This window comes from Choloepus didactylus, chromosome 10 (assembly GCF_015220235.1).
Source record: "Choloepus didactylus isolate mChoDid1 chromosome 10, mChoDid1.pri, whole genome shotgun sequence".
NCBI classification, from domain to species: Eukaryota; Metazoa; Chordata; class Mammalia; order Pilosa; family Megalonychidae; genus Choloepus; species Choloepus didactylus.
The window spans coordinates 7,028,144-7,044,299 of NC_051316.1; the positions used below are offsets into that span (position 1 = coordinate 7,028,144).

Consider the following 16,156-nt stretch of genomic DNA (forward strand, 5'->3'; position numbering starts at 1 on the left):
AGTGTACTAGGGATATTATATATGCATATATACTATACAGAATTTCTAATATTAGAAATTTATTTCATATATTTGAAGAAATCATGAAGAATATTTCTCATAATATATATTTATAATGTAAAGATTTAGAGAATATGGAAAAAATAAATGATCATTCTAATCCTGAGATGAAAATGAAATTGGTGATTAAATAACACAAAAATCAAATCCAAAGAAAAAATTTTCAGTAATGGAAAAACTTGTTTTCTGATTGATATAGTATACAACATGCTGGGTACATTAATTAAAACACCCACTTAAAAATATCAAAAAATGCATTAAATACATCACATGACATCAGGAAAATAAAGTAGTATCAGAAAAAAGATTTTCATCAGGAGCCCCTGAGCATTAGAATTCAAGGGATCTAGATATTCAAATATCTTGAGAGAAATAACTTGGACAGAAATTCTACATGTGAATATAAATTTAAAGGAAAGTAAGAGATGGTGAACTACGAAGACATATTCACACATGCAACAATTCAGAAAGGGTATTTTTAATCATTGTAAGATGGTTACTTAAATATAAAATCAGTGATGCCTTTACCAGGAAGCAGGTAGGAAGAAAACACAGGTAGGAACAAATAAATTTCAAAAAAAATATGATAGCTCACTAAATTGTCAAAACATTGGAAATGTAACTATGTGTAAAGTATGAGCAAAGTTCAGGTTTTTCTGGGACTTTAAGCTTTGATAGCAGGAGTGCTGTCTGTGTTCATGATGATCTTCTTACTTCTATGTCATATAAAACTTACTGAGCCATAACAAGACTGTTTTGTAAATATTACAAGTTCTGATGTATATAAATGAACATAACTTTCTACAAAGTAAACATTTCTGAGAAAGGAACTTGAAGTTATAAAGGAAGCCTCCACAAAATTCAATTCTGAGATATAAAGGAGCTAATATAATCTTAGACTATCAGAATGCTGGCAAAGCCTTTAGGAATGAGAACAATAAAACTCTTTTAATCTTGAGAGTACAATGTTTATATCTTACTAATGCAAATGGTGAATCATTGTATTAGAAAGATTTGTGTTCTGCATGCAAATTCAAAACTATTGCTATATCTCACTCCATTCAATAACTGAGTCCTCTTTTTCGTCATGCAGAAAGCTTGAATGAAACAAGTACAACACATATCTATTGATACAGAGTTACAGAAAGACCTAAAATTTGCAAAGTGTTTTCTGTGTTAAATGTCAGGGTCTTTGGAGTCCCCCTTTTGAATGAGGCAAAAAACTCTCTAGTCTTCCAACATTAGTGCAGGTCCCAGTGCTATATCCATATTGAGTCCTCAATTCCATAATGTCTCTTTTTTCCTAATTACCTTATTACTTAGACCAGACATGTGTATATGAGTGAATGCAATGAGAAAAATTTACAAAGAATGTTTCTACAACCCCAAAGACCCAATATTTTCCTCCAGGGTGGCAGATCCCATACCAGGAAGTTAAATAAAAGTCATAGGCATTGTTTAGGTACTGATACATAAGGCATGGTCTTCTTATGGTGTTATACTTTGTTTTTAACCCTACACTGCCATAATAATTTTCCAAAACATTTTTGACAATCTAGAAAGGCTTTAAAAGATTATGCAAATTATACAAATATAGAATTGAGTATAAAAAACTATGATATGAGGTTTATAGCTTATTGTTACATGTTAAAGATATGTACAGATGAGAAAAATTTTGATTCTTTAAAGGGAAAGATTCAAATTTAAAAACATATGTCAAATATAAATTAAACTTCTTTCAAATTGTGTTTTAAGTATTTTTTAACAAAAGCAAACCCTGTTAGAGAACTCAAAATGTCTGTTGAACATTCTTCCAAGAGCATTGCTAATCTCTCTGTTCTGTAGACTATAGATAAAGGGGTTTATTAATGGGAGAACCATTGTGTAGAATATGCCTGTGAGTAGATTTTTAAGAGATGCTTTATCTGCAATCTTACCTAAGACAGGAATAAATCCAGAAATTGTATATATAAGTAGAACAGCCAACTGTACAGTTACAGGTGGATATGGATATATTACTGGCTTCCACAGAATGCATCCTAAGCACCATTGAAAGTATATTAATATATGACATAAACAATAAGGTAGAACATATTAAGCCCAAACCTATATTTATAACAAGGAAAAAAACTTGGAAAATTGAACATCTGAAGAGGACAACCTCAAAATTTGAAGCACATTACAAAAATGTTGATAGATCACATTTGATCCTCTGAAGGGAAGCCTGAATGTGGTGCTGTGTGGTTGAGAGAATAGACCAGCCCACTTGTCCATGATCTACCAGTTGCCTATGTACACAGACATGTGGTGATGTTGAGCCCATAGTGCAGAGGGTGGCAAATGGCAACATAGCGGTCATAGGATATTACCACAAGGAAGGCCAGTTCTGCAATTCCAGAGAAAAAACAAGAAAATCTGAACAGCACATGCTGTGAGAGAAAACAATTACTACCTATCAGAGAATTCACAATTGACTTGGGAACCATAACTGAAATGCAACAAAGGTCTATCAAGGATAAACTCCCTATAAAGAAATACATTAGAGAGTGCATATGGGGGTCCATCACAATGACAGTAATAGAAGATTCCCAATCAATGCTCTCAGGTAAATCACTTAGAACAGCAAAACTTGCACAACTTGAGACTCTCAGGAACTTGATATATCCATGAAGAATTCTGTGAAGATGGTGAGATTGCTCATGAGTATTAATATGCTGCTGTCTCCCTGGGAGTTGAAGTACAAAATTATAAGATAATGCCAAAAAGTAAAATGAAGCCAATCCACAATATCAATAAACAGTATACAAACATTGGCATAAATATAAGGCTTCTAACCTGGAAGTTGGGATTCAGTAAATTAAAAATGGCAGTCTTTAAAATGTTTTCATTTTCTACCCCAAATCTCCTGAAGTATATTAACTTCAGCACTCATCAGATAACAGAATCTAAAGAAGTGAAAATATTTAATATGAAATTAAGTTTGAAAAACCTTTCAATCATTGTGTCACATTTATAATGTTTCTTAAAATATATCTTTTTTTTAATCTTCACAATAGACTTAATTTATTTTTTGTTGAATTTTATTTTGAAATAAATTCAAACTTACAGGAACAGTGGCAAAAACAATACAAATCCCATACACAGAACTCCAGCATACCCCAATCTCCTCCACTAATTCCCCAGATCTACCAAATTTGACATCCTGTCACTCTACCATTTCTTTCTTTCCCTCCCTCCCTATCATCCATCATCTATTGTTCTGTCTTCTGAACTTATGAAAGCAAAGTGCACACGTCCTTAAACAATATAATTCACATATACATTTTCCATGAACAAGAACATTCATTTATGCAATCACATTAAGCACAGCTAAGAAGTTCAAGAAATTCAACATTGATACAAAGGTTACATTTTATATTTCATTTTTTTCTTATGTCCCAACTGTGTCCCTTTGAGTCTCCTCTCCTCCATCCTCAGATCCCATCCAGGATCATCCTTGGCATTTAATTGTCATTATCTATTTAGATGGTCTTTTTTTTTCCAATTGTGGAAACATATACAGCATAAATCTTCCCCTTTAAACCCCTCCCAAGCATTCCATTAGTGGCATTAATCACATTCACATTGTCACAATGCCATCACCTTCCCACCATCCATTACTAGAAATTTCCCTTCACCCCAAACTGAAACCCTACACTCATTTCTTATTAACTCCCTAATGTCTCTTCCCCCACTTCTCAAAACCCATACTCTACTTTTCATCTCTATGATCATATTCTCTAACACTTTCTTTGCATTTATGTGGGGCTTAAATTTAACATCTTAAATCTATAAAAATCTTGTTTTCTTTGATACAAACTTAACTTCAATAGGGCACATAAACTATGCTCCTATACTCCTCCATTCCCCCACCATTATGTACATCTTGTCAAAAATTGCATATTTAATGTTGAGTCCAAAACCACTGATTTATCATTATACTTTATGTCTTTTAGATCCTGTAGGAAGCAAATAGTGGAGTTACAAATCAAAAATATAGTACTATTGGTATTTATATTTACCATGTGATCTTTACTGGGAGTCCTTATTTCTTCATGTGGTTTCAGTCAATTGTTTAGTATCTCTTCCTTTCAGCCAACACAATTCCCTTTAGCATTTCTTATAGGATAGATCTACTGGTAATGAAGTCCCTCAGCTTTTGATTATCCAGGAATGTTTTCATCTCCCCCTCATATAAACTTCCAGGTGTTTGTGAATTTCCTAAGTCTCTGGTAGTTACTGACTTCTATTTGTATTCCATTGTGGTCAGAGAATGTGCTTTGAATAAATTCATTATTTTTTAAATTTATTGAGGCTTGTTTTATGTCCCAGCATATAGTCTATTCTGGAGAAATTTCCATGATCACTAGAGAAGAATGTGTATCCTGGTGACTTGGGATGTAATGTTCTATATATGTCTGTTAAACTTCTCTCTCTCTCTCTTTTCTTTGTTTCTCTGTCAGTAGGGCTCCTTTAGTATCTGAAGTAGGGCAGGTCTTTTATTAGCAAAATCTCTCAACATTTGTTTGTCTGTGAAAAATTTAAGCTCTCCCTCAAATTTGAAGGAGAGTTTTGCTGGATAAAGTATTTGTGCCGGTTTGAGTGTATTGTGTCCCCCAAATGCCATTATCTTTGTAGTCTTGCGTGGGGCAGAAGTTTTGGTGCTGGTTAGATTTGCTTGGAGTGTGCCCCACCCAGCTGTGGGAGATAATTTTGATGAGATGTTCCCATGCAGGTGTGGCCCCACCCATTCGGGGTGGGCCTTGATTGGTGGAGCTATATAAATGAGCTGACTCAAAGAGAGAAAAGGGAGTGCAGCTGGGAGTGATGTTTTGAAGAGAAGCAAGCTTGCTAGAAAGGAACATCCTGGGAGAAAGCCGTTTTGAGGCTGGAGCTTTGGAGCAGATGCCAGCTGCCTTCCTAGCTAACAGGTTTTCCGGAGGCCACTGGCCATCCTCCGGTGAAGGTGCCCAGTTGCTGATGCTTTGTGGCCTTAAGACTGTAACCGTGTAGCAAAATAAACCCCCATTTTATAAAAGCCTATCCATCTCTGGTGTTTTGCATTCTCCAGCATTAACAAACTAGAACAGATTTTGGTACCAGAGAAGTGGGGTGCTTTTGCTGCTGTGTTTGCAAATACCAAACATGTTGGAACGGCTTTTCAAATGGATAAGGGGAATATGCTGGAAGAATTGTGAGGAGCTTGATAGAAAAGGCCAAAACTGCTTTAAAGAGACTGTTTGTGGAAATATGGACTCTAAAGATACTTCTGACGAGGCCTTGAACACAGATGATCAATGTGTTGTTGTGAACTGGAAGAAAGGCGATCCTTGTTTTAAAGTGGCAGAGAATTTGGCAAAATTGAGTCCTGGTGTCAGATGAAAGGAAGAATTTAAAAGTGACAAATTAGAATACTTAGCTGAGAAGATCTCCAGACTACCTGTGGAGGATATACCCTGGCTTCTCCTTGCAGCTTATAGTAAAATGCGAGCGGAGAGAGATAAACTTAGAACTGAACTCTTGGGTTCAAAGAAACAAGAAGCTGATGGCTTGGAAAATTATGAGCTTCCAGGGGGTGGAATCCCAGAAGCTACAGCCCAACATGAGGATGTAACCAAACATGGAACCCAGCCGCCATTTCAGTACAAGCCAAGATTGGAGATGGAATTATCCAGAAAGGATTTGTGGAAAGTCCTATTGTCTGATGGCTTTGACCCCTGCATGCTTCATGCAAAGCCAACAGAATTTTTGCAAGATCTTTACAGACAGAGCTGCAGCCAGTCGGGACTGGAGGAGAAAGACAAGGAACAAATTGAAGGAAAAATTTCTTCAAAGACAGAGCCATGGAGGTTGAGGTCTGGAGTCAAGAGGCCTTGGGCTGGGAGAGTGGAGCAGCCCACATGCATGGAAAGGGTGAGTTTGCCCCGGAGGTTGAGGGTGGGCCTTCCACCTTGATGCTCTGGAAGAGTTTTGCCACCCGAGGTCCCAAAGAGGGTGGAGCACATTCCCAGGGAATTGGGGAAAGCCTGGCTGCCACCACACTGTTCTGAAGGGGTTGAGCATGTGCCCCGGAGATGGAAGGGAATCCAGGAGCAGCCCCAATGTTTGAGGAGGGTGGGGCCGAGAAGGTGGTCTCCCCAATGTGTGGGTATGTTGGAGCACTCACCTAAGCGTTTGGAGAGGAAACGGCTGCCGAAAAGGCCCTTAGGAAGGGTTAGGCTCCCGCTCTCTCAAGCCCCAAGGATGCAACGTTGTTCTGTTAATGACTCTCGGACTTTGGAATCTAATGGAGTTTGTCCTGCGGGTTTTGGGAACTGTTTTGCTCCTGTTGACCCTGTTTTCCTTACTGTTTCTCCTTATGGCAATGGAAATGTTTATCCTATGAATGTCCCTCCTTTGTATATTGGGAGCACATAACTTGTTCTAAGTTCACAGATCCACAGCTAAAGAAAGATTGTGCCTTGGGACTGACCATGCCTAAATTGATTTTGATGGGATTTTGTACTTAACTTTTGTTACTGAAATGATTTATATTGTGATGAAATGAATGTATTTTGTATTTGGAAAGATAATGTCATTTTGGGTTCCAGGGGGTGGAATGTGCCAGTTTGAGTGTATTGTGTCCCCCAAATGCCATTATCTTTGTAGTCTTGTGTGGGGCAGAAGTTTTGGTGCTGGTTAGATTTGCTTGGAGTGTGCTCCACCCAGCTGTGGGAGATAATTTTGATGAGATGTTCCCATGGAGGTGTGGCCCCACCCATTCGGGGTGGGCCTTGATTGGTGGAGCTATATAAATGAGCTGACTCAAAGAGAGAAAAGGGAGTGCAGCTGGGAGTGATGTTTTGAAGAGAAGCAAGCTTGCTAGAAAGGAACGTCCTGGGAGAAAGCCGTTTTGAGGCCGGAGCTTTGGAGCAGATGCCAGCTGCCTTCCTAGCTAACAGAGGTTTTCCAGAGGCCACTGGCCGTCCTCCGGTGAAGGTGCCCGGTTGCTGATGTGTTGCCTTGGATGCTTTGTGGCCTTAAGACTGTAACCATGTAGCGAAATAAACCCCCATTTTATAAAAGCCTATCCATCTCTGGTGTTTTGCATTCTGCAGCATTAGCAAACTAGGACAGTATTCTTGGTCGGAAATTTTTCTCTCTCAGAATTTTAAATATGTCATGCCACTGCCTTCTTGCCTCCATGGTGGCCACTGAGTAGTCTCTACTTGGTCTTATATTGTTTCCTTTGTAAGTGATGAATTGCTTTACTCTTGCTGATTTCAGAACTTGCTCCTTCCATTCAGTATTTGACAGTCTGATCAGAATATGTCTTGGAGTGTGTTTGTTTGGATTAATTCTATTTGGAGTTCACTGGGCATTTATGCTTTGTGTATTTATAGTGTGTAGAAGTTTTGGGAAGTTTTCCCCAACAATTTCTTTGAATGTTCTTTCTAGACCTTCTTTTCCCCTTCTCAGACACCAATGAGTCTTAAATTTGGATGTTTTATTTTATCTTTCATATCTGTTAGATCCATTTGGATTTTTCTGATTATTCCTCCATTCTTTCTTTTGTTTTTTCATTTTCCATTCTGTGTTTCTCAAAGTTGCTGAGCTGTTGTTCAGCTTCCACTAGTCTTGTACTAGGAGTATCCATACTCTTTTTAATTTGGTGAACAGTTTCTTTTATTTCTGTAAGATCATCTATTTTTTTTATTTACTCTTGCAATTTCTTCTTTATGCTCTTCTAGGCTCTTCTTCATGTCCTTTATATCCTGTGCCATGCTCTCATTGTCTTCAGCTCTTTGATTAATTGTTCCAAGTACTCTGTCTCCTCTGATCTTTTGATTTGGTTGTTTGGGTTTGGGTTATCCATATCATCTGGTTTGATCATATGCATTAAGATTTTCTGTTGTTTTGGGCCTTTTGGAATTTGCTTTACTTGATATGGTTCTTTTAGGATATGAAAGATTATTGAAACACCAGTCTCTAATTTGTCAGATCTGCATCTTGGTGGCAGACACTTTCTCTAAATAACCAGCAGATGTCCACAAGTCACTTATTCCCCTCAAGTCAGTTCTCCCCAACTTTGTCTTTGTTGTGTGTGGGGGTCTGATTCTTGTGGGGTTCAACTGGTGCACCATTTTTGGTGTGTTGTTGGTGCTGTCCACCCTGAATGTGGGGTGTGTGTCTGAGCAGTTAGGGATGCAGGGAAGCTTTAATAATCAAACCTCTCAGGTGTTCCTGGAGATTTAAGGCTGTTCCAAGAGTCTAAACCTTCAGTTTGGTCTTGCCACAGTTTGTCTCTGCTGCTGGCCCACATGTCCTTGGTAATGGTGTATGGTCCCTGGGATTTCTGAGTGGGTCCCTCTTCCCAGCTATGCCCTTCGTAGGGCCTCTGCTGAAGGACAGCTGTGCTATGTCACAAGTGTGTGTCATCCCTCAAGGGAAGGTCTGGGCCACGAGGCCATACAAGGACATTCCCAGACTGTTGTAAGGATGGCTGAATGGGGTATGTTAATTTCCCCCTTTTCACACAGCTCCACCTTCCCAGCTCTGGGACAATTAGCTGTGGGTGCACTAAAGGCTATTGTCCATGCCCAATATTGTGGCATGTGCTCATGTTGGAAAACTTTCTGTCACACTGGGTCCCATGGTGCATCTATGGATTGTGGTGCCTGTGCCAGGCAGGAGCACTCCCAGCCTGCTGTGAAGACAGCTGCAAGAGGCATGTTTTTTTCCCCTTTTGGCTAACCTCTATCTTCCTCACTCTGAGACAATTAGCCGCAGATGTACAAAAGGCTATTTTCCACACCAGATATTGAGGCATTTGCCCAGCCTGTTCCTGCCATGCTTCACTGTGTGGTTCTCACTGCCACACCTGCAGCCACTTCTGTGTTTTTTTAAAAAAAGAACTAGTCCACCTCCAAACACCAACCCATGGTTTCCCCACACTGCAGTGTAGCCACCAGACATTCAGCTGGCTCACTCACTCATTTCTGAATGCAGACTCCTGGTTTCACCAAGTGCACCATCCCTGTGGGTTTAGCAGACCTAGTCCAGCTGGTGCATTGCTGGAACTGGTGTTCTGGGTCACTTTCTGGCTTTTATCTAGGATTTTTCACAGAGGTTTTTTTTCCCTGTCTCATCTAGCTGGCATCTTAGGTTCTCCCCTAAAATACATCTTAAATCTCAGCCTGATGACACCCAGTGAGTGTTTTCTTATTTTGTACAATATCAAATATTAAAGCAGACATTCTCTATGAGAAACTCTGTATTAGCCAGAGGTTTTGAACTCTGCATGGCTGTTACTGATTCTCATCATGTACCAGGAAACTAGGATGACTTCTGGTATCTCCACATCTATGGCAAAATGACCAAGAAATTGTTTCTGTAATGAAGTTAGTGAATACTTCTGAGAGTCTTCTGAGATTTTTACAATGAGGCAAAAGAGAATTCCTCACCATTCTTTAAATTTAATTGCTTTATAAAAAATACAGATGAGTTCTTTTTTCCTCCTTTGTAACATCATCCATAAAAGTTTTGTTTTTTTGCTTTTATTTTAATTCTGATGGAAGTGCCTGGCCATAGTTGCCTTGCTATCACTCTAGTTAACTTTCTCACCTGCAGACAGAATCTAAGAAAAGCACTCCACTTGACATTACTCCTCCACAAAGCATCCTTTCCCCATCAGGCATGAATTCCAATATTCTATGATGGGCTAACATTCTGTCTTTGTCTCTCCCCTATATGATTTTCTAGCTTTCAGAAAACTCCTCATTCATAAATAAGTATGCTAACTTTAACACACTTAATTGTGCTTGTCTTGAGGCCTGTCAGAACATAAAGGAATCTTGTTTCAATATTATTATTTTAATGCTAAATCTAGTTATATTGAAGTTGAATCTTAGAACTATTTAATTTTCATTTGTGGGAAACCTAGAATTAAGGAATCACAATTATAAAATTTTGTAAGTTTTATTTTATTAATATTTTATGTATATATAATTCCTTTGTATTTACAAGAATATTTCATAATTTTAACCACCTTTTTAATAAATAATAATAATAATAATAACTTGCTTACATTGGTTATATCACATTAATTTCTGATGTATTGAAAAATATTTCATGAAAAATGTTTTCTATAATATCCCATCTATTATATTTGGTTTCATCTAATATCCTCAATTTATAAAGTAGAGAAATTATGTTAAATCAAACAGTTTTATTAATTAACAAAACTTTCCTCAGTGTTAAGCTGATAAAATTGATTTAAGTCATGTTACTGAATTGAACCAGAATTACATCTGTGTTTTCTTTGCTTTAGCAGAATCATGCGTTAGCATTTGATTATTAAAGACTCCTTCTCATCTTTCCTCTCTTCATATTGCATCTTTCCCAAGCCTATATAAATTCGCATGTCTGACTATGCTAAATCTACCACACATCTCTTTCAAAACACACCAGGATGGTTAAATGAATAGCTGTGTTCACAAGAGAGATGTCAGGATTTTCCCCCATTCCTTATAATCTCAGGGATCTTTGAAAAACATTATTTTATAAGTTTAAACTATGAACAATATCATACTGAGAGGGATTGCTAATTCCTTGTATACTTTTTAAAAGATTAAATATAAGCATAGATCATGAGTGCTTATATAATATCCAGAAAATACATATCACAAATTGCTCACTATGAAAACTACACTGGAAATCTTTACATTTCCTTTGGTGTTGTAAAGACTATTTTTTATGTATGTTGATAAATGTCATCACAAATCTTTTATGCCTGTAAATTTCTTAGCTTTCCTTTAGAATCTAGCTCAAGAAATATTCTTATTGATTCTGCTGGATAAATTTCAAGGGAATTTTGTTATGAAAATATTTCCAATTTTTTAGCCAAACCATGTATACACAGACAGAACTTTGGGTACTATGTTAAAAAAATGAACAACATAAAATAAATACTCAGAAATATCCAGCCTACCTTTTGAGGAAAAAAATTGTTATATGGGGAGAATTAATTAAACATTCAAGTAATCTTGAGGCCTATCACTGCTGTGTCAGACAATTTTTCAAAAAAAAAAACACAAAAGAAATTAATCAAATAAAATATGCAAATATAACTGAAAAGTAAGATATTTACCTTTCCTAATATGAATATATATTTTTAAGTATTAAAAGAAATTGACAAAAACTGTGATCTTGCTTCTTCCTTCATTGAACAACATTCATGTATTCCCTTCTCAGGCATACTTTCAATAATTCTTCTGCTTCTGACTTCTTTATAAACATGATTCTTATCTAAGATGGGCATGAAGGGGCCATACCTCTCATAAGAACTGGAAAATTGTGAATTTCAATCTCAAGAGGCCAGCCTTCCTTCAACTCCTGCTTAGGAGAGGATGTCTTGCCTATACCCCTGAGATAAGTTAAATTCGTAGTGGTGTTTCTTTGAAATAATATTTGTAAATAATTTCTTTTTTGTTAAATGTAACAAAATAAGTAATCAATAATGATATCCCAATTCACAGGAGAGTCAATATATTTTCAATTTTACATCAAATGATAAATGTAATTTATTTACATAGAAGAAATCTGTAAAATATTGCTACTCCTAACAAAATACACTTTCTTAAGATTCATACTAAACATATGACATTAATGAAAATCATAAACACATTAAAAATAACTTAAAAATTATAAACCAATAGTTGACAATTAGCTTCTACATTTAAAAAGGTAGCATCCAAGAATTGATTTTAAAAGGAAAAGTAAAAAAAACAAAAACAAAAAAAGAGGTTGTGGCACTGAAGAGGAATCTTACTCACCAAGTGTATTTTGAACAGATCCTCATATTGAGATGTAACCAGTAGATTTAGGTTCCTTTCAGAATGTGAATTATTAATCCTCAAAAGATGTTCATAAGAAAAGAGTCAATTTGTCATTGTTCTGAAAATTTTTATTATAACTGGCAATCTGGAGAGAAGGAAAGTATATGAGACAAAGTAAATCTGTGGAAAATCTTGGAAATGAAGGCTTAAAAATAGGTATCTCTCTCCAGTTTCCCTGACCATTTATCAACAGTTATAAAAGTCTGTGGGAAGTTTAGTGAGTAGTGATAAAAAGTATAATCTATGGAAGCAGAAAACCCCCTTTATAATTTAACAACCTCTTTAAAGTCTGTATTAATAGAACAAATCTGTATTCTCATATTGGCTTTTTCCTTCAAACTCTTGCAGTATTTCTTTCATTGAAGAATATGAAGAATATATGACCTCACACAGATATGTGATTACAAAATGATAGGAGTGTATTCATAACTCATTCAGAAAACCATCAATATTCTTTAGTGGTTCTGCACCAAAAGTTAACAAATGGTGGTTTCTTAAAGTAGACTTGCAATTTGTAATCTGAAACCTATTAATGAACTTTTCATGCTCTGTAAGACTGAAATTCATTGATCTATTAAGCATTTTGAGTATATATTTGACTCATGCATGATTTCGTAGCATCATGAAATTTCAGCTGAAAAATGTTTGTTTGCAGTGTTTTACAGATCTACCTAATACGATGTATTTCCTTATATATTACCAAGATAATTAATATGTATTAATAACACCAAAAATATTATCAGAAAGCTTATTAAATTCAGGGAAACTTTCATGTACATATAGATGACAAAAGTTCTCCAAAGTTCTAAATTCATTTGAAAGTCAAATTGTATCATTAGTGATTATTTTTATAAGTTGTGTCTATCACATTCATTTTCTAGAGAATGCCTGCCAAACACTAAAGTATACTTTGCTATAATCTATCTTTTAGTAATAACCAAATTTCTTTAGTAAAATTGGTAATTTTATCTGTTCTCTCTTTTTTTAATTGAGATTGTTCACATACCATACAGTTATCCAAAGATCCAAAGTTATCCAAAGATCCAAAGTGTACAATCAATTGCCCATGGCACCATCATACAGCTGTGCATCCATCAGCACAATTGATTTTTTAAAAATTTATAGAACATTTTCATTACTTCAGAAAAGAAATTAAGACAAAAAAAGGAAACTCAAATCTTACCATACCCATAACCACCATGCCTCAATTATTGACTCATAGTATTGGTATAGTACATTTCTTAGAGTTGATGGAAGAAAGTTAAATTCTAATAACTGTAGCATTTAGTTTGCAATAGGTGTATTTTCCCTATGTGCCCCTCTATTATTAACTTCTAGTTATAGTGTCATACATTTGTTCTAATTCATGAAAGATATTTCTAATATTTGTACAGTTAATCACAGACATTGCTCACCACAAGATTCACTGTTTTATACATTCCCATCTTTTGACCTCCAACTTTCCTTCTGGTTACATGGGTGACTCAGTTCCCCTTTCAACCACATTCACACACCATTCACCAGGTATTCTTACAGCATTCTAAAATCACCTCTGTCCATAACCAAACATTTAAGTTAAACCTACTTGAACATCTTTCCCATAATATGCAACTACTTCCCATTCTTTAGCCTTGTTCTACATCCTAGTAACTTATATTTCATGTCTATGAGTTTACATATTATAATTAGTTCATATCAGTAAGAACTGCAATATTTGTCCTTATGGTTTTGACTTATTTCACTCAAGATAGTGCCCTCAAAATTTCCTCATCAACCCATTTTTAAAAAATGGTTTTGCTCACACTCCATACATTCTATCCTAAGTAAACAATCAGTGGTTCACTGTATAACCATGTATTTATGTATTCAACACCATCACCATTATCTATATAGGGACATGTACATCTCTTCCACAGAGAAGGGGGAAGAGTCAGAGAAGGTAGAGAGATGAAAGAAAAAGGAAAAAAAAGAGAATAAAATAAAATAAAATCATGATGGTTGGAAGAAAAGGAAAGATAGCTTTAAATCAGAGTAGAATAAAGAGTCATACATCACCAGTGCCAAATGTCCCATACCTTTCCCTTGTGTCCCCCTCTTATAGGCATTTACCTTTAGTATATTGCCTTTGTTACATTAAAGGGAGCATAATACAATGTTTCTGTTAATTATAGCCTCTAGTTTGCATTGATTGTATTTTCCACCAATACCACCCTATTTTTAACACTTTACAAAGTTGACATTCATTTGTTCTCCCTCATGTAAAAACATAATTGTACATTTTGTCAATATTTTTGAGCACTCTGGGTTTCACTGAGTTATGCAGTCCTAGTCCTTATCTTTCCTCATTCCTTCTGGCATCCCACATGCTCCTCACCTTCCATTCTCAACCATACTCACAGTCATGTTTGTTCAGTGTACTTACATTTCTGTGCTACAATCACCCAAAATTGTGTCCCAAACCTCTCACTCCTGTCTTTTCCTATCTGGCTGTAGTTCTCCCTTTAGTATTCCCTGTAGAGCAGGTTTCTTGTTCATAAAGTCTGTCATTGTCTGTTTGTGAGAGAATATTTTAGACTCTTCTTCATATTTGAAGGACAGTTTTACCAGATATAGGATTCTTCATTGGTGAGTTTTCTCTTTCAGTATCTTAAATATATCACATTTCTTCCTACTTGGATCCATGGTTTCTAATGAGAAATCTGCACAGTCTTCACAAGCTTCCATTGTATGTGATGGATCACTTTTCTCTTGCTCCTTTCAGGATCCTCTCCTGGTCTTTGAGTTTGATTATCTGATTATTAAGCATCTTGATGTAAGCCTATTCAGATCTATTCTTTTTGAGGTATGCTGCACTTCTTGGATCTGTAATTTTATGTCTTTCATGAGAGAAGGGAAATTTTCATTGATTATTCCCTCTATTATTGCTTCTGCCCATTTTCCCTCTCTTCTCCTTCTGGGACACCCATGACATATACATTAATGCATTTCATGTTGTCATTCAATTCCCTGAGACATTGCTCATATTTTTCCATTCTTTTCCCTATCTGTTCTTTTGTGTGTAGGATTTCAGGTTTCTTGTTCTCCAGTTCCTGAGTGTTTTCTACTGCTTCTTGATATCTGCTATTACATGTCCCCCTTGTGTCTTTCTTCTCTTGTGTTGTGCCTTTCATTGCCATAGATTCTGCCAGCTATTTTTTTAACTTTCAATTTTTACCTTATATTCACTCAGTATTTTCATTATATGCTTCATCTTTTTTGCCATAACTTCTCAAAACTTTTTGAATTGATTTAGCATTAGTTATTTCAATTCCTATATCTCAGTTGAAGTGTAAGTTTGTTTTTTAACTGGGCCATAACTTTGTTTTTCTTACTGTAGGTTGTAATGTTTTGTTGTCTAGGCATCTGGTTTCCTTGTTTACCCCAATCAGGTTTTCCCAGACCATAATGGGCTCAGATCCCAGAAGGGAATAATATTCAGCATTAGGTTTCCCTGAGAGTGTGTCTTAGAAAATTTACACACCCTGTGAGGACTCTAGCTGCTGTACTTTTCCTAACATGCTCAGGAGGTGGCATCTTTCAACCTGTAGCTCCTGACTGGTGTAAGGAGGATGAGGTGTGGCCAGCTCAGTTTCTGTTTTGGCTATTTTCCCCCAGTCTCTGGGGTATAGTTCTGAATGGGAGGCTGATAGTAGAGCTGGGCATGATCTCTTTCCTCTTAGGGAAGATATACTCCCTAGGGAGTTATCATCTGCATTTAAATAGGTTCTTTGTCTCTCTGACTCTGCTATCTCCACTCTTGTCTGGGTTAGAGGTCTGTGAACTGAAAATGGCAGTAGCTGTCTCCACTGAGCCACCCAGGTTGAGAAAGAGAGAAAAAGTTCCCCTTCAGGGCCTGTCCATGTCCCTCCATCTTCACCTGACAGCCAGAGATAGCACCTGTTCCCCTGGGCTCCCACTCACATGACAGAGAACTTCTCCAGCTATTTAATGTCAGTCATCACTAAAAGCCTCTATCTGCTTTTGGGGGATTTGTAGCTTGTATTGAGCAGTCCACATTTGTTAATTAAAACAGCAATTGGAGCTGCACTGTGGTATATTTTCTTGTTCAGAGGGTGCTGCTTTCTACTACAGTGAGGTTTTCAGTTTAGGCTGCTGTTGGCAGAGGGGACTCCTGGCTTGGA

The 16,156-nt window shown here is 36.5% G+C and overlaps 1 long non-coding RNA gene across 1 annotated transcript in view; it reads right to left on the reverse strand.

Moving 5' to 3' along the window:
* Positions 1 to 11,970: 11,970 nt before the first annotated feature.
* LOC119505439 overlaps positions 11,971 to 16,156 on the reverse strand; it is a 55,730-nt gene continuing 51,544 nt past the window's right edge. Inside the window, exon 3 of the long non-coding RNA XR_005210742.1 lies at positions 11,971 to 12,060. This is a non-coding gene — a long non-coding RNA (uncharacterized LOC119505439). The remainder of the gene's footprint in view (positions 12,061 to 16,156) is intronic.